Below are 23,257 nucleotides of genomic sequence, written 5' to 3' on the forward strand. Positions count from 1 at the left end.
ACTGGGAGGGAAACCAGTGTGAGAAGGAAGCCGACAAGCCAAGGAAGGGAGATGAGAGAATGGCAGAGAACCGGGTCGGAGGCCGATCGGAGAGCCCTGCCACAGAACCCTTCAGATTTGTAAGATGACAAAAGTTCTGGATGTTCAAGCTAGTCCGTATTGCATTTCCACCACTTGCAAACTACGGCCTCAAGAGACCTACCTACCCCCTCCTTCCCCCCCCCCACGGATTCCACACTGCTCTTCTCCCATTTGCATGTGGCTCCTAGATGCGCCACCGATTAGATCACTTCTAGAATGAAACCCAGGGCTTATCTTGTGTAAGCAACCACCTTCATTTCAGGCCTGCGCAATCACTTTTATTCTTACCCCGGAGTCTGGAACCATCTTCCATTAACGTGTCAGCGTGGAGCTCCCTGAAATAAAGTACCGGGGCACAATTGTTGAGCTGGGCTAATTAAAGATGTGTATCATTGGTGGACTTGTCTCTTTGGAACCAAAAAATTAATTATGTTTCTTTGGCCTGGTGACCAGATGTGAAAAACAAACCAACAGATACACATAATTGTTTGCTATCTCCTCTTCCCCCAATAAATTCTCTCCAGAACTCATTCGCTTTTTTTCAGATTCTGTGGGTACCAGGGGGGGAACGTCCAATGGGATCTAAAGAAACTGATCTCACGCAGTCCGCGGTTTCTTGGAAACGTTCACTCTCCTCCGGGGACACGTGACGGGGGAGGAGAGGCAGGTGCAAAAACGGAAGGGCGGATGAGACTCAAAGGGCCCTGTCCCAAGAAGGGTCCGTAACTCTGCGGATCAGGAATGTGCCTGTTTCTTTGTTTGTTGGAGTTTCTGTGCGAGGACCCAGGTGGCAGCGACCTGTTCTTCTGAAGAGAAATAGCTTCCAGAAAGGGCCTCAAGGGACTTCTCCCTCGTCCTCCCTCATCTCCTCCAGGTGCAGGTGGCCGGTGTGAGCTAGACTGAGCATGTATTCTGCAAATGGTAGAAAACCCAGTTGCGGGCCTGGCCATTTCCAGAGTCAGGGGAACAGTCCACGAGTCCTTACTTCTGACGTCAGTGGTCCCCAAGACCACCCTCAGGTTTGGTTAATTCACTGAGAGGACTCACAGAATTCGCCAAGAGCTGTTACACACAAGTTCAAGGTTTATTACAGTGGAAGAATACAGATGAAGATCAGGACAAGGAAAAGGCTCATGGGGCAGAGGAGAGAAAAGATGCAAACACAGAGTTTCCAGCTGTCACCTATCAGTGGGGTCAAGGGCAGTGCAGATGTCTCCCAGTGACATGTGACAATATGCATGAGCAGGGAAGCCCCCCAGCCTCGGTGTCCAGAGTCTTATATTTTTATTTTTATTATTTTAGAGAGAGAGAGAGAGAAAACATGCAAATGGGAGAGAGGAGCAGAGGGGAAGACAAACAGAGAGAGAGAGAGAGAGAGAGAGAGAGAGAGAGAGAGAAGCCCAGTGCAGAGCTCGACACAGGGCTGGATCCCACGACCCTGGGATCATGACCTGAGTCAAAATCAAGGGTTGAACACTCAACCGACTGAGCCACCCAGGCTCAGTCGAGGATCCATAACACAGACATGGTTGACTCCCCGTATGGCTGACCTCAGTCTCCAGCCCTTCTGGAGGTCAAGCTGACCATTGTGACCCAAAGCCCCCATCCTAAATCATATTACTAGACTGTCTGCCATTGCCCAAGGCCTCCAAGTAAGCAAAGACACTCTTATCAGGTGGAGCATTCCAAGGGCTCAGCGGATCTTTGCACACATAGCCAGGTGGTCACCGCCCAGAGGAAAACACGGAATGCCTTGTCTCTTTCTATCTGTCCAACAGAATCCCACCCAGCTGGTGAGGTGACCACCGGTCTGTCTCCTCCTGGAAGGCCTCAGAGACCTTCAACAGTTTGGATCCCCCCCATCCCCCACAGCCTCCCCAGAGGGCAGCCGACACATAGGATTAGCCGCAAAAGCACTGGGAAATCTGCACACAAGTTACCTCCCCAAAACCCCAGCTCAGCCCCCCAACAGACTCTCCCTCCAGGGTTTCAAAGAGCCTGCAAGGGCCAGGCTGAATCAACCTGACTTGGCAAATGGGTAACAAGAATATCTCCCCAGAGTCATTTGAGCACTGAGCAGCCAAAATGTCCTGGGTATCTGTTTTTCAGCCTTTTTACCCAATTCCGGACTGGTTCCTACAAGGTGGGGTTAAAAGACAGTTACAGAAGCCATGTCCTAGGGAGTAATTAGGGTTTTAGAATTTTACGCTGGGGCGCCTGGGTGGCGCAGTCGGTTAAGCGTCCGACTTCAGCCAGGTCACGATCTCGCGGTCCGTGAGCCCAGAGCCCCGCGTCAGGCTCTGGGCTGATGGCTCAGAGCCTGGAGCCTGTTTCCGATTCTGTGTCTCCCTCTCTCTCTGCCCCTCCCCCGTTCATGCTCTGTCTCTCTCTGTCCCAAAAATAAATAAACATTGAAAAAAAAAATTTAGAATTTTACGGGGCGGGGGGGGGGGGGGTCTTACAAGGAGGCAGCCTGGACCAAACCCCTCCTTTACAGGAGAAGGAATGGCTCCAGGAGGGGGCAGGCTTGCTTTTCAATCCACCTGCCCCACCCTCCCCCGCCAAGCCACCACCACTCTATCTGCTTCAGGTAGAACCAGTAGTTCAAGGGCTTTACAATTAAAGTAATGAATGTCATTCCCTGGGCCTTCTGCAAAATTGCCAGCTTAGAAAGGCTAAAGTCAGATCTTGTCTGATCACATTTTAAGCTCCGTGATTAACCAACAACACGGCTGGAAGCCACACAAAGTGCAAGAAATGCTCTCAGCCAGCACAAAGCTTTCGCCGACGTTAGTGGCTGAGACGTGGGGAGGCCGCCAAGACTGGGCACTGCCTGACTTCAAGACGAAAGGGCAACACTGCCGAATCACAAAAGAGCCCCCCAGATCACCGAGTTCGTGGAAACAGACACCCCACCAATGGCAGCTTCCACACGCACACAGCAGGCACCGTGATATCTTTTATGGCTTTGCCGAGTCTTTCGCTTTGCTACCAGAAGAAGCGTGCTCTTTAGGTCTGTGTCCGATTTACGGATGCGCGCGTGGAATTACACCCGTATTATATGACTACACATAAAAGTTGGTGATTGTGGAATCTTACTAGTTTTCACTCTGGTAAATCACCATCTTAGCTCAACTCAACAAAGAAGTGGCTTGTCCGGCCGACAGGTTCGCCCGCCAGAGCGCTCCCTAATTACAATACACACTCAAGGGCTCATTAGGAACTAAATTACATCCCAGTCATTGAGGGAGCCGACTTCTTGCTTTGCAAGGAAGCGCTCTGGTTGGATGAAGGAGCTTTGTTGTATCATTCATTCATTCCTTCCTTCACTCACCCACTCACTCGTGCATGTGTGCATTCGTTCAAAGTACCACACTGCACATGCTCAGTGATTGGCCACGGCCTCCTTGGTCATCTGTGCAAGCTAACTTGCACTAACTATGAGGTACTGCCCCGTAACATTTCAGTGAAGGACGAGTTGGAGAATATGGCACCACACATCCTGAGAGTTGCTCCTAGGGACACCCAGGCTGTTGCGTGGAACCCAGGAGCATCTCTGTGTCACCTCCACACCCAGGATCCCCCACGGGAATGGCTGGGGCTGTCCATTCTGTCTCCGCTGACTCTTCTTCTTATGGCTCTGGCCCCTCGTCTCTTGGCCAGACCAGTGCGACAGCAAATCTTCCCATCTCCCCCTGAGCACCGCCTCCTGCAGTCCCCACCCCACGACAGTGAACTGTCCCCAGCATGGCACATCCCACTTTCTAGTTCTCACTTTAGATCGTGGCCTGCCCTTGCTGAAAGCCCTTGGTTGGCTCCCTATTGCCCCCAGGTAACCTCCAGACTCTGGATGACCCGGGTTCTCGCTCTTTCTGTTCTCATCCCATCTCCCTGCCTCTGTGGGCACAAAGCCCTCTGATGCCCCCGTCCCCAAGTGCTCACTACTCCCTGGGTCCCGGGCTCCTTCCCGAGGCTGCTTCCTCTGCCCTGAGTGCCCTTCCCTGAGACAACTCACCTCTCCTCTCCCTTCCAGACTCAGCTCATGCACCACCACCCCCCCCCATGATGCCTTCCTAATGTGAGGACATGGAATGAAGTCTCATTCGAAGGGTGGCAGGGAGCAGGGGGACTCAAGAGGAGAGACTGAAATGCCAACCAGAGGCCAGACTGTATGTGAAGACAGATCTTGAACCCCCCCGCAGCAACGGGCCCCAGACGGCCAGGACTTCATCGGCTGGCCGCTTCGCTCGTTTTTGTTCCTGATTCCAACTTAGGACAAACCAGAGAAAGCCAAATATGGTCCCCTAACCGATCACATAGAATGTCCCACTTCTAGGGAGGCTGCCTCCAGCTTCCTCAGGCCCCCCAGCCAGGGCAAGTCTGAGCCTTCCCTGTGGCCCCTTGTAAAACTCCACCACCCCGCTGCCTGCCTTTGCATCTCTGCCAAACACGAATGACGGGGTTATTTGCTTTAGGAGGCTCTGAATAAATAGCCGTGGCTGGTCCTCATTTGGGGGCGCCTTCATTTTTGTCCACACTGACCCCCCCTTCTCCTCCCTGAGCACGAGGCCTCACCCTCCACAGCTCACCCCTGCCACTGGTGTCTCCTAGCTGGGTTAGGGTCACCTGTGAGCGCCCAGCACAGGGCCCACACAGCGAGTGCTCGTGGATGGAGGGAGTGCATGAAGGCATCGATGACGCGGATGTTTACGGGCTGGGCATCACAGTGCTAGCATGCGCAGAGGACTTGCCCTGCGCCCACATGGGTATCAGGCCAGTGAGGACCAAAACCTGCACTGCCCTGGCTTCTGACATGTTCAAGAAACAGATCATTTGAATGCTTCTCTGTAGCACTTGGCACCACTGTGCATTTACACGTGTGATTCCTGAGGGTAACTCCCCTCCTCCAGGCCGTGTGCTTCTTGACCGTGTGCTTCCAGGATGTGGCTGTGTCATTGGTGATATTTGGCATCTTTATGGGTACTTGGCATGTAGTGGGTACTTACTAAAATTTTTTTAAAGTTTATTTTGAGAGAGACAGAGACAGCACAAGTGGAGGAAAGGCAGCGAGAGAGAGAGAGAGAGAGAGAGAGAGAGAGAGAGAGAGAGAGAATCCCAAGCAGGCTCCATGCTGCCAGCACAGAGTCCAATGTGGGGTTCGAACCCACAAAGCTGTCAGATCATAACCTGAGCCAAAACCAAGAGTCGGACGCTTAACCGACTGAGCCACCCAGGTGCCCCTAGTAGGTATTTATTAAATGTTACAGGAAGAGGACACCTGGGTGTCCAACTCTTGATTTCAGCTCAGGTCATGATCTCATAGTTTGTTAGTTGGAGCCCCATGTGGGGCTCTGTGTTGGCAGTTTGGAGCCTGCCTGGGATTCTCTCTCTCTCTCTCTCTCTCTCTCTGCCCCCCCCCCCACTCGCTCTCTCTCTTTCAAAATAAATAAATTAAGAAAATTTTGTAAAATTTTTAACATTTTTTTTGAGAGACAGAGAGTGAGTGGGGGAGGGGCAGAGAGAGAGGGAGACACAGAATCTGAAACAGGCTCCAGACTCTGAGCTGTCAGCATAGAGCCTGACGCGGGGCTTGAACTCACAAACTGCAAGATCATGACCCGAGCTGAAGTCAGCCCCTTAACCGACTGAGCCACCCAGCTGCCCCATCTAAAAAAGTTTTTAATGTTACAGGAAGGAAGGGAGGAAGGGAGGAAGGGAGGAAGGAAAAGAGAGAGGGAGGAAGGCTGGCAGAATCTTGGGTCTCCTGGGGTCCCCCTCTCCCCTCCACCTTTACCATCTTCAAGACTCTCCCCTCCTCCCTGGTTTCTTCCGGCTTCTGCCAGACACACGATGAAGGTCAACGCAGGACAGTTGTGAGGATTCCGAATGAATTCGCCAGAGGCTAACACGTTTCTGAGCATCTTTAAATGGGGTTTTAATCCCACCACTGACCCAAATTCCCAGGCCAGTGCCACCAGGAGAGCCCGGCCACACGCCCCTAAGGAGGGCACCCCGGGCAGGTGTGCCTGACCCCGGCGAAGGCGGCGGGGAGGGTGCACCTTCTCGAAGGCTGGGAGCCTCTACTGCAAACACCACCAAATGCTAGGCACCACAAATTATTCCGTGATTTTTACAGGAACCATAAATATTACATAGCACATTTCCTCAGTTCTACAAGCACAGGAAGCAGGTGCTACATGCCCTCCAACACGGTAATTAGGAGGACTCAGCCAGAGGACCAGCTTGCGCTATAAAAACACCGCCACTTGCTGTCTCCAGGCCGGTCATTAGGAGAGACCACAGTGAGAAGAATCCAGATTCAGAGAACGTCCGGAGTTGACTTGTGGGTTATCTCATAAGAGCTCCAGATTTTATTTTAGCTCCAGTGCTATCTGAGACTGATAACGGCCCCACCAAATCCAAATGAAATACATATTTTAGGGATTTTAATCTAAGCAATACCAGCAAATGTGCCACTTTGGGGATGAATTATTTATTTGTTTGAGGCTAAGAGAAAATCCACACAAGCAGACCAAGGCCCCGAAATAGCGGAAAGTAAATTAAAGCGGCAGCCTGTGGCCGGCTTAATGGGCAGACAGCCCCTCACCGCCCTTAAGTGTCACCAGAAATGAACTAGATGGGCCCCACCCGGAAAATGTTTAAAGATGCGCTGGTCTCAGACTTTGCTTTTCCACACGTTCTTGGAAGCATTGGTCTCTGAAGAACACGTTGAAATGTTTAGGTTCCAAGGCCCCATCTGGAACACAAAGGTCTAGGGGGAATATTGAATCAATCCACCTTCTCATTCTGGGCTTTCTTGCCCACGTCGTTTGCAGAATTGTGTTTGAGGGTTGTAAAGGCATTATGAGTTTCACGGGTGGGGGTGCCAGGCGGAGCGTGCGTCTCCACCCCAGACCCCTCGGGGGTGAGGTGAGGGTCTGAGTCAGCGTCCAGACGGGTCCCAATTCATTGTTAATAAGCACCCCTGTCCAAAGAACATGAAGGCTGGGATCTGTTGTGTCCAACAGAAGTCTCTGCCCAGTGGGATGTTCTCGATCTACGCTGCCCAGTATAGTGGTCACTGGCCCCAAATGTTGTTACAGTGACCAAGGAGCTGAACGCTTCATTTAAAATTTTTGTTTGTTTTGCATTCATTTAAATGTTAAAGTAGATGCTTGACACAGTTCTTGGAAAACCCTCAAGGATGTTTGGAACAACTTGGACATTTGAATCTGCTTTAAAAAAATTTTTTTTTAACGTTTATTTTTGAGAGAGAGAGTATGAGTGGGGGAGGTGCAGAGAGAGGAGGAGACACAGAATCTGAACAGGCTCCAGGCTCTGTGCTGTCAGAGCCCAACGTGGGGCTCGACCTCACGAACTGCAAGATCATGACCTGAGCAGAAGTCAGACGCTTAACCAACTGAGCCACCCAGGCGCCCCATGAATCTGTTTTTTTCAACCACAGATTTTATGAAGTCTAAATACAGATCAGGTGTTTCTGGTGAAAATTTAGGGGTCTGAATAGGGATATGCAGTAAGTAAAACATTTCATTAATAAATCTTACATTGATCATAGGCCGGAATGATAAACATTTTGGATATTTTGGATTACATAAAGTATAATATTAAAATCCATCTCCTCTGTTGCATTTGCTGTTTTAAAATGGCTCTTAGAGAATTTAGATCACACGTGTGGCTGGTGTGATGGTTCTGGTGGCCGTGTTGATGGCCCGGCCTCAGCTGGGCATGCAGCACAGGGGTGATAAAGACTCAGCTCACATGGGGCTCAGGGTTGGAGGGACACAGACAAGCAAATGAAAAGAATGAGAATAACAGGAAGGCAGGAATGCTCTGGAGAAATCCCTGTGCATGGAACCCTCTAGGACCATGTGTCTATGACCCTGCACAACTGTAGACAACAGACCTGTTGGGGGTCCCAGATGCTGCAGCCCCCCCCCCCCCAAATCAAGAGCAGAAAAATCAACAACCAGGACCGAGGCAAAAAGTCCTGACACAGGCACAGCTGATGCAGATGCCACTGAGGCCTCAGTGACCTCAACTTCAGAACACAAATCAGACCCCACGTCTGACAGCAAGATCACCGTATGGAGTCTCACATATCCTGGGAAACCTGGACATCACCTGTGAGGTAGCCTCCCCCACCTCCCAATTCCCTTCCTGAACTGGCACTGCCCATGGCTGTCACCACACTGCTACCCTGGGTTAATGGCCTATGTTGCACCACGGGGCCCCAACCTTAATCAGGGGGAGGACCCCTTTGTAATGTCAGAAAAATCCACTTAGCCTGTGGATGGAGACACCAGTAGAGAACAAACAGCTATTCGAATGAATTCAGGCACACTTTTTTTTTTTAAAGTTATACCTCAGTTAGTTAGCATGTAGTGCAACAATGATTTCAGGAGTAGATTCCTTAATGCCACTTATCCATTTAGCCCATCCCCCACCCACAACCTCTGCAGCAACCCTCAGTTTGTTCTCTATATTTAAGAGTCTCTTACGCTTCCCCCCCCCGCCGCTTTTATATTATTTTTGCTGCCCTTATGTTCATCTGTTCTGTATCTTAAATTCTACATGAGTGAAGTCATATATTTGTCTTTCTCTAATTTCACTTAGCATATTACACTCTAGTTCCACCCTCATTGTTGCAAATGGCAAGATTTCATTCTTTTTTATTGCTAATATTCCACTGTGTATATACACATATATCTCACCTCTTCTTTATCCATTCATCTGTAGATGGACATTTGGGCTTTTCCCATACATTGGCTATTGTCAATAGTGCTACCATAAACATTGGGGTGCAAAGGCACCCCACATTTTAAAAAAGAATTTAAAAGGTATTTATCACACCATCTCCATGCATTTGAAAACTAATCCACTGTGGGGAGACTGTATTTATGCCAGCTGCAGAGTGGGAGTGAAGGGCAGATTCTCTACACCGGTAGGAACTCTTGGACGCATGCTGGGAACAGGAGTGGACAGGGAAGGGTTTGGGGTGCCCTTGGGATCCTCAGGCCTTGAGTGCTGACACCAGCCTGGATTCAGGAGGGATTTTCTGCTCAGGAAAGAAGAGGTGAGTTTCCTGGGAGGTGAGAGACCCATAGAAGAAGCAGACCCTCAGGGCTGGATGAGCTGTGTGTGTGAAGCCACCCCCTCCCCCCCCCCCCCCCCCCCCCCCCCCCCCCCCCCCCCCCCGGCAGTGATACTCAGAGAGGAGGCAGGACCACATGGTGGAGACTGACATTCCCTGTGTCTTCGTTTGGGCCTCTAGAAGCGGACTCAGAGACAAGGATTTGAGGACAAGTGGCTTATTTGGGAGGGAAGGGTATGGGGTGGGAGAGTGAGATACTGGAAGTAATCCCATGGGGACACCCCAGGACTCGGGCGGAGCACCACCTCGCAGTCACCCCATCAGCGTGCAATGCCCTCTGGTGGGGTTTTATACGCGACATTAGTCATCTATTGCAGCATTAAAAAGTCATCCCAACACTTAGCTTAAAACAAGAGTACTTACGAGGGGCCTGGGTGGCTCGGTGGGTTAAGCATCCGACTGTTGGTTTCGGCTCAGGTCATGATCTCACAGTCGGTGAGTTCGAGCCCCGTGTTGGGCTCTGTGCTGACAGTGCCCGAGCCCGCTCGGGATTCTCCTTCCCCTTCTCTCTCTGCGCGGCCGCTTGCACCCTCTCTCTCTCTCTCTCTCTCAAAAATAAATAAACATTACGCACTGCCTTTGAGCCCCTGCCGCGCCTGCGCGTGGCGCCAGGTTCAGGCTGCACGCATGCGCTTGCGCATAACTGGGCCCGCCAGGTCCTCCCCCCGCCCCCCCCCCCCGGCGGCCCTTGTAACCGTGAGCGACACTGGGACACCCGGCTGCGAGCGGGTGGGGGTCCTTGTGGAAAGGGCCCCGGGGAGACGTCCTATAGGCCCTGCTACTCCGTGTCCGCACGTTCCTGTTCCTTTTGTGGAAGTGCTGTCCTCTCCGTGATCATCGGGACCTGCGGGTTAACTGCGTCGTGGGGGGCCCTGAAGGGAGGGCAGTGAGGGGCCTGGAGCAGTTTGAGGACCGCGGTCTACTTGACAGGAGCTGGTCTCGGTCCTGAGGCTGCATGAATTTAACTCACCTGGCCGAGGTGTGGCAGTGACCTATTTGAGAACAACTACCGTTTAGGGCCAGCTGCTTGTATGGATACTGTACCAAGCATGGGAATAAAAGCTTTGGACAAAAATTAAATAAATAAATAAATCTAGATAGATAGATAGATGATAGATAGATAGACAGATAGATAGATAAAATATATAAACCAACCAACAAACATTAAAAAACCCACAAGAGTACTTATGATCTTGCTCTCTGTGGCTTGGGAACTTGGGAGTGATGCAGCTGGGTGGTTCCAGCTTAGGGTCCAGGTGGTTGCAGTTGAGACATCAGTGGCAAGTCTCACCCGGGGCTGGAGGATTTGCTTTTAAAATGGCTCCACGTGGCTTGTGAGTTGGCTCCCTGCCACCTGACCTCCCTGTGGTAGCGCTCCAGTGTTAGCTTGCTGCGGGGCCGAGAATCCAGGAAGGCTTCTCAGAGGAGGCGGCTGTGGAGAGGGATTTTCCGAGGAAAGAAAGCATTCCCACCAGGAGGATGTGGTTCATTAGTTCGTTGGCTTCAGGGATCGTGGCAGGCGCTGCAGCTGAGGGGAGCAGTGGCGTGTGGGGAGGGTGGAGGGTTGGCGGGAGATGCCGTGTGGCCTTCAGGGCAAGACGGCTAGGAGGACAGGCCATCCCTACAATGACAGCGACATTCCTTTGTTGCTCCTCTGTGTAGGGCGCAGTTCTGAGGCTCTATGTGTATGACTTCATTTAACTGTTACACGTTCTTTAAGAGGGGCAATATTACTATCACCCCCAGTTTACAGAAGGGGAAACAGAGGCACAAGATGGTAAGTGACTTAACAAGGTCGAGCGGCTGTGAGTGATAGAACTGAGCTCAGAGGCCACGCCGCCCAACCTCTGGGCCCAGTCGATGCACCAGATGCCTCCCAGGGAGGTGGGATGCTTGGCTTCAAAGGTCACTGCCCTTCTCAAGGGAGCAGGACCCAGGAGGGGTAAGGTGTGACAGAAACAAGAAGAAGCCTGGAAACTTCAAGAGAGTGGGGCTAGATGGAAGGAACACAAGATGTGGAGACCCAAGACCTGGATTTGAATCCTGGCACTGACTCATTTTGTGGACTTTGGCAACTCTGTTAGCCTCTGGGCCTCCGTTATATGATCTGCCAAATAGGGTTCTTTCATTTGCTCGATAATGTTTACTGAGCACTACCACGTGCACGTTCCTTCTGGGTACTGGGGTCACGACACCCGCTCCCGGGTGAAGGGAGGAGGATAGTGAACAAATCAGCAGCGGAGAAGGAGACGTCTCAAGGTAAGTGTTAGTAAAGAATAAAACAGGAGAAAGGGCATAGGGGTTGAGTGACCACTCTTAGTTAGGACGTCATGACATTTGTGCTGACAGCTAAAGCCTGAGAAAGGGCCTTGTGAAGATCTGGGGGAGAACCCATTCCCTGGCTGAGGGCCGAGCAAGTGCAAAGGGCCTGAGGCATGAATGACCTTGGAGGTTAATGAGAAGCTCAAATAAATGAGTCAAACCTGCTTATAGGTCAGGCTCTGGGGATGGGTGGGGGCTGGCAGGGGGAGGGATGGACGGATGGACGCTATTCCCCCTGTCCCAGCTTAGCCCACAGGCCCCAGAAGGAGGCCCTATGTGTCAGTTAACAGCCTCTGGTTTCTTTCCCAAATCCAACCTCACGTGGGGAGGCTGATTCCCCAAGAGAGCCAGCTGCTTGGTGTCTGTTTGGATTTGCCATTAGGACAGGAATACTCCTAATTTAATTTCTCCTTTGTGTCTCTCTGAGTGACTAACTCCATGAGTCGTCTCTAAGAAGAACGTGCCGGAGATGAAAAACAGCAGATTTTAAATGAAAATCGAGAGCTGCATACAGACCTTTGGCAGCCTCCAACGCTGGGCGCTGACCCCTTCTGGCCCAGGGCCGTGCACACAGATGGTGCTCAATGTATGCTCACTAGGCGTGCGTGACCTCACCAGTCAGGATGCTCTGTTTCTAGTTCCCCTTTGGCTTTCCTGCTGCAAAGGCACACTGGAGGAGGCGGGCCAGCTGGGGAGGTGGCAGGACAGAGGTCGCTCATCAGAGGGAGTCAGGCCAGGCATCCAGCCAATTCAGTAGTGGCTGTGTGCATTTCCTGGAGCGGCACCTGACATCTGCCACCCCAGCCCGATTTCTGGAGCACCTACAACATCCTGGATACTGCGTCTACCCACTCGGCCCACACGGATCGTGGCTGCTGCCTCTACACGACCCCAGGACACTTTCACGTCCCTCCCTTAGGATCAGCGGTGACAGGGCTCCTAGGAGACAAACCCCAACCAGAATGGTCTTGGGGGCGCCCAATGGTCGATCCATCCGTTCTCCCACTCTTGACCCCTTGGGGCTCCCTGGGCCAGAGGAGCAAAGACTGGAACTTTCCTCCCCAGGAGTTCAGCCTGCCTGCTCTTCTCATTCTCTGGTTCTCATCCTCACGGGACCCCAGGAACCCCAGGGCAACCAGGGCTGCAGCCCACGGCTCCAAAGGGCAGTCAGTTCAGCTGCTGCTTCCTGCTCGGAGATGTTTCCAGTGGCCCGACCAGCCGCCCCCAGCTTTCTTTCATCTTTCATCTGTTTGTTCCAAGAAAAAAATGCATCATAGTGAGTGGGGGTGGGGAGGGTACCAGCTCTGCGGGGGGTGGGGGGGTGGTAAGGGTGGGCCAGGCAGGCGGCTGGGTTCCTGTGGCTCTGTCACTCTTCTGTCTCGTCCGGTCATGAGTCCTGCACGGGCCAGGCAGGCTCAGAGCTATGGCCCTGGGAGCGCCCCGCCCCGGTCACACTCTCCTTCTGTTTCCTCCCTGCTCTGCTCCCCTACAGGCTGCGGAGGGAAGCAGGTTAGGGGTTTCCACCTCACCCTCAGGCCTCTTCAAGCAGAACTCTAAGCTACCTCTACAGGGACTTTTGGAATACATTTCTGTGTGATTTGGGATAGTTGGGTAATTTTCCAGAAATATATTAACTGGGTCTGCTGCCTGCCTTTTACATAAATATTGTTTTCCCATTGTAATAATTAAAATAATATTTACCATGTATTTCGATGTATTCCAGGCATCGCGACTCTGGGAGGGAGGCGCTGTAATTGTCCTCATTTTCCAAGTGAATAAATAGAAGTTCAAAGGAATATTTTGTGCAAGGTCATTGTAAGTGATGTTGCCAGATCTGCCTGTCTCTGGCAGCCAGAGAGCATCCGGTGCCCAGAGCCATTCCCGACCTGCTTTCTTTCTGTCCCAAAGAGAATGGAAAGCTAAAACACTCATCTCGTCAGACTTCCTTGCAGCTAGAAGTGACCAAGTGACCAGTTTTGGCCACCGCCGTGTAAGCGAAAAGAACCAGGAAGAAGCTCTTGGAGCAAATTCAGCCTTTCAAATTTTGCCCTTTAATTCTGTCTGGAGTCCAGGTATGATACCTGGAGGCGTAGCAGCCATCTTGTAACCATGAGGTCAAATCCCCATGCCAAGGATGGCAAAGTAGGAGTGTAGAAATAATCTGGATTTCTGATGACATCCATGGGTAGCCCTCCCCAGGCTCCTTGTTTCATGATGCAAAGACATTTCTTACTTATTTCATCTACCATTTATTGGATTTGTAGCTTCTTATGAGCAAATAAAAATAATTGACCCCTGGCCTCCACAGCCCATGGTGTTGCACACATTTGAGGCTGCTCATCAAGGGGGCATTGGGCTGGGCCCTGGAAAACAGCATTAGAATGAACTTCAATTTGTCAAAAGCCAAGAATTCTGACTTTAAAACACCACCAGAGTGTCCAGAGAGTTTTAGGGGTAGAAATTTCCATTTTTTCAGTGGCTGAACCGCGTCATGACTGGGACAAAGATTTTGAGGTCTCTGCAGAGAAGCTGCTCCCCGCAGGAGAGCTGGGAATCTGGTGTTGATCTCAGTTTATACCCTGTTGGGCCGCTGCCACCACTGCCCCCTCCCCCTCCGAGGAGACTGGAGTCCAGCCCCAGCCAGCTCTGGGGGAATCCAAGAAGCTCAGGGTCTGCTTTCTGTGTCCCTATCAGTGCTATTCATCTGGAGGGGGCACCCACTGGATGGCTGTGCAGGCCTTGGGCAAGTCACTTCATTCACCTGAGCCTCAGTTTTCTCATCTGTAGAAGGGGGATGAGTAGATCACCGTGAGGATTCAATGGGTTCACACACAGCAGCTGGATCACGGTGAGTGCTGCGAGGGGCTGGCTGTGGGGGGCATTACTACTGCCCCCCACCCTCCACCTCTGCTCTCCTTCTGACCCCGAGGATGCTTGCACCTTCCTGCCCTCCTCTGGAACCAGGCATGGATGTGTCATTTGCCTTGGCCAATGAAATGGGAGCAGCAGGGTCATGTGACCTTCCATGTGAAACCCTGTGAAAGCTAGTGTGACTCTCCAGGACCCCTTTTCCCTGGGAAGGTCGTGCTGACGGGGAGACTGAAGACCACAGAGCTTGTATCCGTCAGGACAACATATAGAGGAAGGTTGTCTGGGGAGTCACCCGGACCAGCCACAGAACTTATGTGAGCAAGAAATTAACATCAACTGGGTTAAAGCCATGAGATTTGGGAGTGTTTATTACTGCCATAGAGCCTCGCTTAACCTGACTAATATGCTCTTCCAGGTAAACTACTCAGTAAACTAGTAACAAGAGCCAGGATCCTTGCTGGGGTGATTGCTACCATTGCAAACGACACTCTGTTCTAGGCTTTTTGTTCCTAGGGTAGAAAACGAATACCATGTTTCCCCAAGAGGGAGCATCAAGGGCATTCTGGAAGGAAGACGTTGGCTTTTATCCACTCATGAGGGCTGTCCTAGGCACACAAAAGGCAGTGGCTTTGGGGCGCCTGGGTGGCTCAGTTGGTTAAACATCCAACTCTTGATTTCAGCTCAGGTCATGATCTCACAGTTCGTGAGATCGAGCCCCATGGGGGTTCTGCACTGGAGCCTGCTTGGGAGCCTCTCTCTCTCTCCCCCTGTCCCCCGCCCTCTGCCTCTCTCTCTCTCTCTCTCTTAAAAAAATAAAAATAAAAAGGCAGTGGCTGTGTGAGGGCTGATACTCAAGATGCAAACAGGCTTTGCTAAGGGCTGGCCTGGCCTGGCCTGGAAGGCACTGCCTGGGGAAGCTGTTTGGGCAGATGTCCGGCTCAGGGCAGAGATGGGGCCCCTGTGCCCAGGGGATGGAGCAGGAAGGATGTTCTGTCTGGACCAAGGAAGTCAGGGAAGGCAGAGGACAGAGGCACGGCCCCGTGGGTAATTTGCTCCCTCAATACAGAAACAGGCAGTGGCTCAGAGCATTTGCTGCATTCTCACCAGGCAGAGTGCAGGGGCTAATACCCTGGCAGAGGGTATTAGAGGCAGTGGGCCAAAAAGCCCCTGCAACAAGGGGTCGCATGACAAGAGAACCTTTCATGAGCCAGCTTGGACAAAGCCACTGCGCACTCTGCATGCGGTGATCCGGATGAGCACAATGGGACAGGAAGAACGAGTGTCATTAATCAGCCATCAGAAGGTGAGGGAACCCAGGTTCGGGGAGACCGTGGCCTCTAAAAGGATCTGGGACTTGTTGGGATGAGCACTGGGTGTTGTGTGTAAGCGATGAACCACGGGAATCTACCCCCAAAAAGCAAGAGCACACTTTACACCCTGTATGTTAGCCAATCTAACAATAAATTATATTAAAAAAATAAATTAGAAAATGATCTGGGACAATGATTTAAGCATGAGCCCGAGACCCCGGTGCCGACCCCAGAGCTCCGAGCCAAGCTCAGACCCAGGAAGCAGAAAGAAACTCAGAATATGGGATTGAGCAGAGCCAGTCCAGGCTCCTTGGTCCCCTGTCTGCAGGGGACAAATTGGTTCCTGTGGAGGGTCACCCTCCCCCCCACCCCACTCCCCCACTTGCCTGACACTCCTTCCACAGACTGTCAGCAGAAGGCAGGCGACACTTCCCTTGGTACCTTTGCATTAAAATATTGTCTGCATATGGTGGGGTAATTAATGTCCCTTTTCCTTTTTTGTGTTTTAATGACTTAATATACAACAAAAGGAGAATTTTTCTCCTGGGAGGTTTCAACAGATGTTGCTACTTCAGTGCAGGCTGTTCCTCTCTTCCAGCTGCCTATCCCAAATAAGGCATATTATCCAAATAATCTGGAAACTCGGTGGTGACGCTCCTGTGTCAGAACACAATCAGGATGCGGCCCAGCCAGGCAGTGGGGTCTGTTGGATCCAGTTTGGGCTGTTTTGTGTTGGGGGTGGGATTCACGTTGGCGTCAGGTGTGGCTGGTTTTCTTCCAAATTGAAACAATAGTATGAACAACAGCAATGCTGGCTCATAACCAGCCTCTCGGGGACTTTTTGTCTGCCTGAAGAAAGCCCCAAACAGCCTTCCTGGCTCCTGTTCCCCCCCCCCCCCCGCCCCGTTCCCACCTGTAGCCTCCCCCGGCTCATCTCTGTTCAGACATCAGTGTTTGCGGTCACTTCCCCTGAGCTCTCCCCAAGCTGCATTAGCGGGTCTCTGCTGCAGAGAGAAAATCTCACTGTAGACGGGCTAAGAGCATGGGCTCTGAAGCCAGCCCACCTAGGTTTCCGGTCCTGTGTTGGGTGACCTCGGGGGACCATGTGCTGCTGACGTTTTGACATCTGGAGCCTGCTGACCCTGGAGAGACTGGCCCATCCCAGGGCTAAGCCAATTCCTGGGGCCTCTCAAGTGCTCACCTTGTGTCTTTTACATGCATACCAACCAGTCTGGAGCTCATACCCTCAACCTCCTTGTCTATCAGGCTCTCACCTTCTGGGCCACTACCCCCTGCCCTCATTACCCCACAGCCAGGTACCAGACAACTAGCGATAGCCCTAAGCCCCGGAGCCTTCTGAACTTATTCAAACTAGCCAGTCCTAAGCCCGCCTTCCCCTGGAAGCCACAATAAAGTCTCTTGCCCATGTTTCCCCCTAACTGCCTCTGCCTTCTGACCAATGATAGTGATTTCCCGTGTAACCTGCATAGCGTGGCATGGTGTGGCGTGGCCTCTTGGGAACTATGAGAAACAAACTATCTTTCCCTTTTTTAATTTTTTTAACGTTTATTTATTTTTGAAAGAGAGAGAGAGAGAGAGAGAACGTGAGCAGGGGAGAAGCAGAAAGGGAGGGAGACACAGAATCCGAAGCAGGCTCCAGGCTCTGAGCTGTCAGCACAGAACCTGACACAGGGCTCGAACCCACAAACCAGGAGATCGTGACCTGAGCTGAAGTTGGACGCTCAACCGACTGAGCCACCTGGGCGCCCCAACAACCTATCTTTTCAATGGCAATTGTCTCCTGATCTGGTGGCCTCAACACCCCTGAATGCTAATACAACCTACATTTTTAAAAAGTTCCTTAACCATCTGGACCTTAATTTCCTCATCTTTATTTTTTTTAATTTACTTATTTTGTGTGAGAGAGAAAGAGAAAAGTAAGTGCGAGCAGGAGAGGGGCAGAGAGAGAGAGAGGGAAAGGGAGAGAGAGAATCCCAGCACGGAGCCCGACAGGGGAGCTCAATGTCACAAACCGTGAGGTCATGACCTGAGCCAAAATCATAAGTCAGACGCTCAACCTACTGACTTTGACTCAGGTCATGATCTCATGGTTCGTGAGTTCAAGCCTTGGACTGGGCTCGCTGCTGTCAGCACAGAGCCTGCTTCGGACCCTGTGTTCCCCTCTTTCTCTGCCCCTCCCCAGCTCCTTCTCTCTCTCAAAATAAATAAACTAATAAAAAAAAGTTTAAAAAAAATAAAATGGAGATAAATTTTTTTTTTTTATTGTAGGGTTGTAATTAGTGGAGATAAAAATAGTATTTGCCTCCTAGGGTTGTAATTAGGATCAAATGAGTTAACAACTGTAATTGCTGAACACACGGTCCGGCATCCAGTTAAGTGTCCGTTAAATGTTGGTGAGGATGATTACAACAAACAGCGTAATTACTATGGAATTGCTGTAGAAAGAACATGATTCTGGGGTCCGAACTCTGACACTCCCAAGGGGGGTGACTGGGTTATTTGACTTTCGGGGGACTTCAGTTTTCTTACAGAGAAAATGGAGATTTAAAGTATCAATTGCATGGGGTCACCTGAGTGGCTCAGTCAGCTGAGCATCCAAGTCTTGGTTTCAGCTCAGGTCACGATCTCACGGTTGGTAAGGTCCAGCCCCAAGTCGGGCTCTGTGCTGAGTATGGATTCTGCGTGGGATTCTCTCTCTCCCTCTCTCTGCCCCTCCCCTGCTCACACGCTTCCTCTCTCTCTCTCTAAAAATAAAATCTTTTTAAAAAATATCAATTGCATGATATTGCTGAGATAAATCACCTAAGGTGTGCTGAATGCTGGCACCTAGATCACTCCTAAAAGAGAGAGCTATCCTGGGAACAGGATATATTTTTGACAAACATGAAAGACTAGGTTTTAAGTCCAAACTATTGATTGAGAGTTTATTTTGATCCCAGCCTACAAGAATAGTCGGTCTCTCTTTAGTCTCCAGTCCTGACTTTGCCACTTGGGGTTTCCTGAGGTGTGTGGTAACCCAACCCTCACAGCACCTGCTGGTTATAAAAAGCTCTCACCTTTGAGAAGAGTGACTCAGGGTTCCTGTTCTGGACGCCCTGGGCCCGGGTTCACGTCCTGCCTCCACCATACTTACTAATGGTGCCACCTGGCCAAAGTGACTTTATCTCAATGTGCCTTTGTTTGCTCATCTGTAAAATGGGCTCTGGTGGTGCCGGGCTGGTCCATCTGTGCAAAGTGCTCAGCATGGTGCCGGCCTGTTGCCACATGGGGCCCCACATTTCTCTGACCTTCTTGCTCAGACCTATGCTTGGGGAACCCAGGGAGCAGAGGAGATGCTCCAGGTCCTGCTTTGTGCTCGAAAACGGAGGAGCTGGGGGTGTTTAGCCTAGAAGTGGGAAGGCGCAAACATAGACACACAGCTATTGAGCACCTACTGTGTTACTAAGTGCTCTCCTGGATGCTAGGGATTCAGCAGGGAGCGAGATGAACCCAGTTTCCGCTCTGATGGAGATGACATTCTAGCCGGGGAGAAAGACGATAAAGAAACAAGGAAAACCTACAGAAAAACTTCGCATAAGGATGTGAGCTATGGCGAAGAGAAAACCAGGTTCTGAGAAGAACCCGGAAGGGGCAATCTGGGAGAGTGAGATCGGGGAGGAGGGTGGCCCGTGAGCCGAGGCCGGGACCCCAGACAGCCCACATGAGGGGTCTGCGTTCTGTTCCAAGCTGTCCTGGGATCACTGCAGAATCACGCTGGCCTTCCCTGCCGGGGCCTCCTCCAGCCAGAGGGAGAGGCCAGAAAGCCCCAGGAGAGCAGCAGAAGCCCCTCAGAGCTGTTTTAATTGAAAGATCGCTTCTTCCTTGTGTTCTCTGTAGGCAGCGGGGGCTTTGAATTAAACATGAGTGGTGATTTATTTATCAAGTCTTTGAAAAAGTCTCTGTGATTCGGTGCACTCTTCTCCAGTTAACCCTTCCGGCCTCTGACCAGGGCGGCGGAGAGCACCACATGCTAAGTCTCTGCAGGACATGTGTGCTGGTGGCAGGGAGGGGGGACTATGCAGACTCACGTGGAGAGGGGGTGGGATGAGCCTGCAGAGGGAAGGGGCCTACTCCCCACTCTGTTTGCCCATCCAACTACCCCCACCTCCCTGGGCTTCTGGAACCTGACTCTGAAGACTATCTGCCCCCTTCCCTAGTTGATGGATCACCGCTCCTGATTCCTCACTCCCCAATAACAGAAATATACCCCCATGCCCTTGCCGTGGCTTGGTGGCAGGCAGAGTGGTCCTCCCCACCCACTGACCTGGCCAACAGGAAGCCAACGGACGTGAGGAACTCAGGCTAAAATGCGCTTGCCTTCCTGTGCTTCTATTCGGCCATGACAAGAACGCACCCTGGGTACCGGCTGGGCCACAGGACGAGATATGAGATAGACGGAGCAGAGCTGCCCCATTGATCGGAATATCCTTGAATGTGAGAATAAGTGATTGTTGTTTGAAGCCACTGAATGTCACGTTACCAGCATGATAATGACAATAGCTGACCAGTGCACACCCAGGCTCTGTTGGAAGGCCTCACCAGATCAGATAGCTGGAGGAAGGATGTCAGGGTATCACTGCCCCATCACCAATGGGCCTGCCACGCCTCTGCTTCCTTGTGGTTCTAGAAGCTACAGTTCCTGCTGAGCAGCCCCAAACGCTCCCTGGACTCTGCTACCTCCTCTCCTTGACCTTGCCCATCAGGCCTTGGAGGTGGTAATGACTTTCCACTCTTGGGAGTCTCTGGGTGTATCATCATTTTTTGTTGGTTCTTCCATTTTGCCCCTAACTCTGTCAACAGACCCTTCATTCAAGTCTCTTCAGAAATCCCTGGTGAGTAAACCCGTGTTCATCACATTATCCATAATAGCTAAAATGTAGACGCAAGCCGGGTATCCATTGACAGGTGAATGGATAAACAAAATGCGGTCTATACTTACCATCGAATATTATGCAGCCTTTAAAAAGGAAGAAAATTCTAGGGGTGCCTGGATGGCTCAGTTGGTTGAGTGTCCGACTTTGGCTCAGGTCATGGTCTCACGATTCATGAGTTTGAGCCCCACATCAGGCTCTCTGCTGTCAGCCCAGAGCCCGCTTTGGATCCTCTGCCCTCCTCTCTCCCTGTCTGTCCCCCACTGGTGCTCCCTATCTCAAAATTAAATAAACATTTTTTTTTTTAAAAAAGGAAGAAAATTCTGACACATGCTACCACATGGATGAACCTTGAAGACATTATGTTATGAAATAAGCCAGGCACAAACATGCATATACTGTATCATTCCACTTATATGAGGGACCTAGGAGAGTCAGATGGTAAAATGTTTAGAGGAAGTAGAATGGTAGTTGCCAGGGGGGCAACTGTTGCTGGAGGAGGGGGCTGGGGAGTTAGCGTTTAATGGGGACAGAGCTTCAGTTTGGGGAGATGACTCTGGGTTCACCCGCCCCCACGGGCAGCCCCCGGACACACCGGCAGCTTTGCCTCTGGTGTCCGGGAAGGAGCCGAGCCCGTGGTCAGAGAAGCCCAGGCAATCCGGGGACTTAACACCCTCGGAATCAGCATCAGCTGTGGAGGAAAGGAACATGGATGAGAAGTAGCTAAATCGTCTCTTGGTGGGACAATTGTGAGTCCCAGTTCCCAAGGGAGCCCGCTCATTAAAACGCCCTTCACTGAGTCCCTGTCCGCCTTGCTCTCCTTAATCCTTAATCCTTAATCCGTGCCTACCTGGCGCACCTCCCCAGTCACCACCTGCACCTGAGTCCTTGTTCCGGGTCTGCTCCTGGGGAACCAAAGCTAAGACACATACAGGACAGGGACAGAAGAGCTTTTGCAGCTTCTGGGTGGCCATTTGGCACCTGGGCCCAGACAGTACGCTCTGCAGGGAGAAGGGAGGTGGTGGGAGGGAAATCCTGAGAATCCAGAGCAGCTGGGCTCTGGTGGGCAAGCGAGCCTACTCTCTGACCCTGGGGTCTGACGTGCCAGCCAAGCAAAGGATAAATCTTCCTGGTGCTGGTGCCCACCAAGACAACGGATCGCTGGCCCCTGTGGATGAGGGGGTTGGGCCTGCCAGGGAACTGGGTGGGGGCCATAGCAGTCCTGCAGCTCGGGAAGCCGGTCCTTCTGAAAGTCCTTGCTGCTATGCTGACTGCCTCACCCAGTCTGGACTATCAGCTCTGGGAGCACAGGAATGTGGTCTGGCCGACTCACCGCCCAGAAGGGTGGCGGGAGCCCACGACACACAGACGCTCTTCGGCCAATGGCAGCCCTTTGCTCCTCTTTCTCCTGTGCAGGAAGCTCAAGAGAAAAGGAGTATGGGAGTTGGCGGGAGGTCCTGACTGAGCTTGCTGCCCTGCGTGAGGTGATGAACTCCGAGGGCCTCCGGGCTCTGCCAGGGTCTCCCGTCCTGTTACCTGCGGGCATCTCTGTGCTCCTCCTCCACTGAAAAACACCTCCCACTGGGCCCAGCGTTGATCCAGGAGGGCCAGATGGCTCCAAGAAGCAGCAAGGCACGGCTGGACAACTTGATTAGCTTGCCTAATGAACTCTGAATTCACTCCGTCTTTCTCCCACAACACCTGTATTTTCTCCCTAAAATTGCCATTGATTCCTCATATTTGGGGGCGTAGGTGTAATGGGAAAGAGTGTTCTGCCCATGGCGGACAAAGAGCCAAATTGTGGGAGGTGGAGAGAGGCCGAGGTGGGTGAGGGGATGACTCTGTGTTTCTCTAGCCAAGAGGTCGCTGGATGGCCTCTTCACAAGACCTGGCCGTAAATCCTAGTGGAGAGAAGCAAGCTTTAGCAAATGAAAGGTTGCCAGACTTAGCAAATAAAAACACAAAACACCCCACCACGCTTAATTTCAGATAAACGGCAAATAACTTGGTATCATTAAGTATATCCCATGCAGTATTTGGGATATACTTATACTACCAAATTATTTGCCGTTTATCTGAAATTCTGATTTTACTGGGCATCCCGTATTTAACTGTTAACCCTAAGAGTACGGCGTGTTGTGCCCCCCCTGGTGCCAAAAGCTAGACTGTAGCCCAGACATACCCCCGCCCCCAAAGCTGGCCGGGGCCAAGATTCTCCTCTGCAGCAAGACCTACAACAGTCTTCCTGTCATTCCTTCTTTCCATCCACGACATCCTGTGATGCAAGGGGCGGGGCTCATTCTCCCTGGTGAATTCCACAGATCACGTCCCCACCTGGGCACGGTGGGGAGCGGAAGCTGCTATTTCTAAGAGCCTGCTCTGTGCCGGGCCCTCCAGGCAGACCTCTGTGGGTGAATTCAGGCCTTCATGATGCTGTTGCTCCCATTTGTCAGGTGAGGACAAAGCAAGGCTAAAAAGCAGCAGAGCAGGACTTGAACCCCGGCCCCCTGGACACAGAGGTCTCATCTAGAGGCTCCCCACAGAGAGTCACTATATGTCTCGGCTGCGGT

The 23,257-nt window shown here is 51.7% G+C and overlaps 1 non-coding gene across 1 annotated transcript; it reads left to right on the forward strand.

Moving 5' to 3' along the window:
- Positions 1-9,823: 9,823 nt before the first annotated feature.
- LOC113598114 (small nucleolar RNA SNORA76) lies at positions 9,824-9,962 on the forward strand. Its single transcript, XR_003418738.2, has one exon. It is a non-coding gene; the product is annotated as a small nucleolar RNA SNORA76 (small nucleolar RNA).
- The last annotated feature ends 13,295 nt before the right edge of the window (positions 9,963-23,257 follow it).

This window comes from Acinonyx jubatus, chromosome E3 (assembly GCF_027475565.1).
Source record: "Acinonyx jubatus isolate Ajub_Pintada_27869175 chromosome E3, VMU_Ajub_asm_v1.0, whole genome shotgun sequence".
Taxonomy (NCBI): Eukaryota; Metazoa; Chordata; class Mammalia; order Carnivora; family Felidae; genus Acinonyx; species Acinonyx jubatus.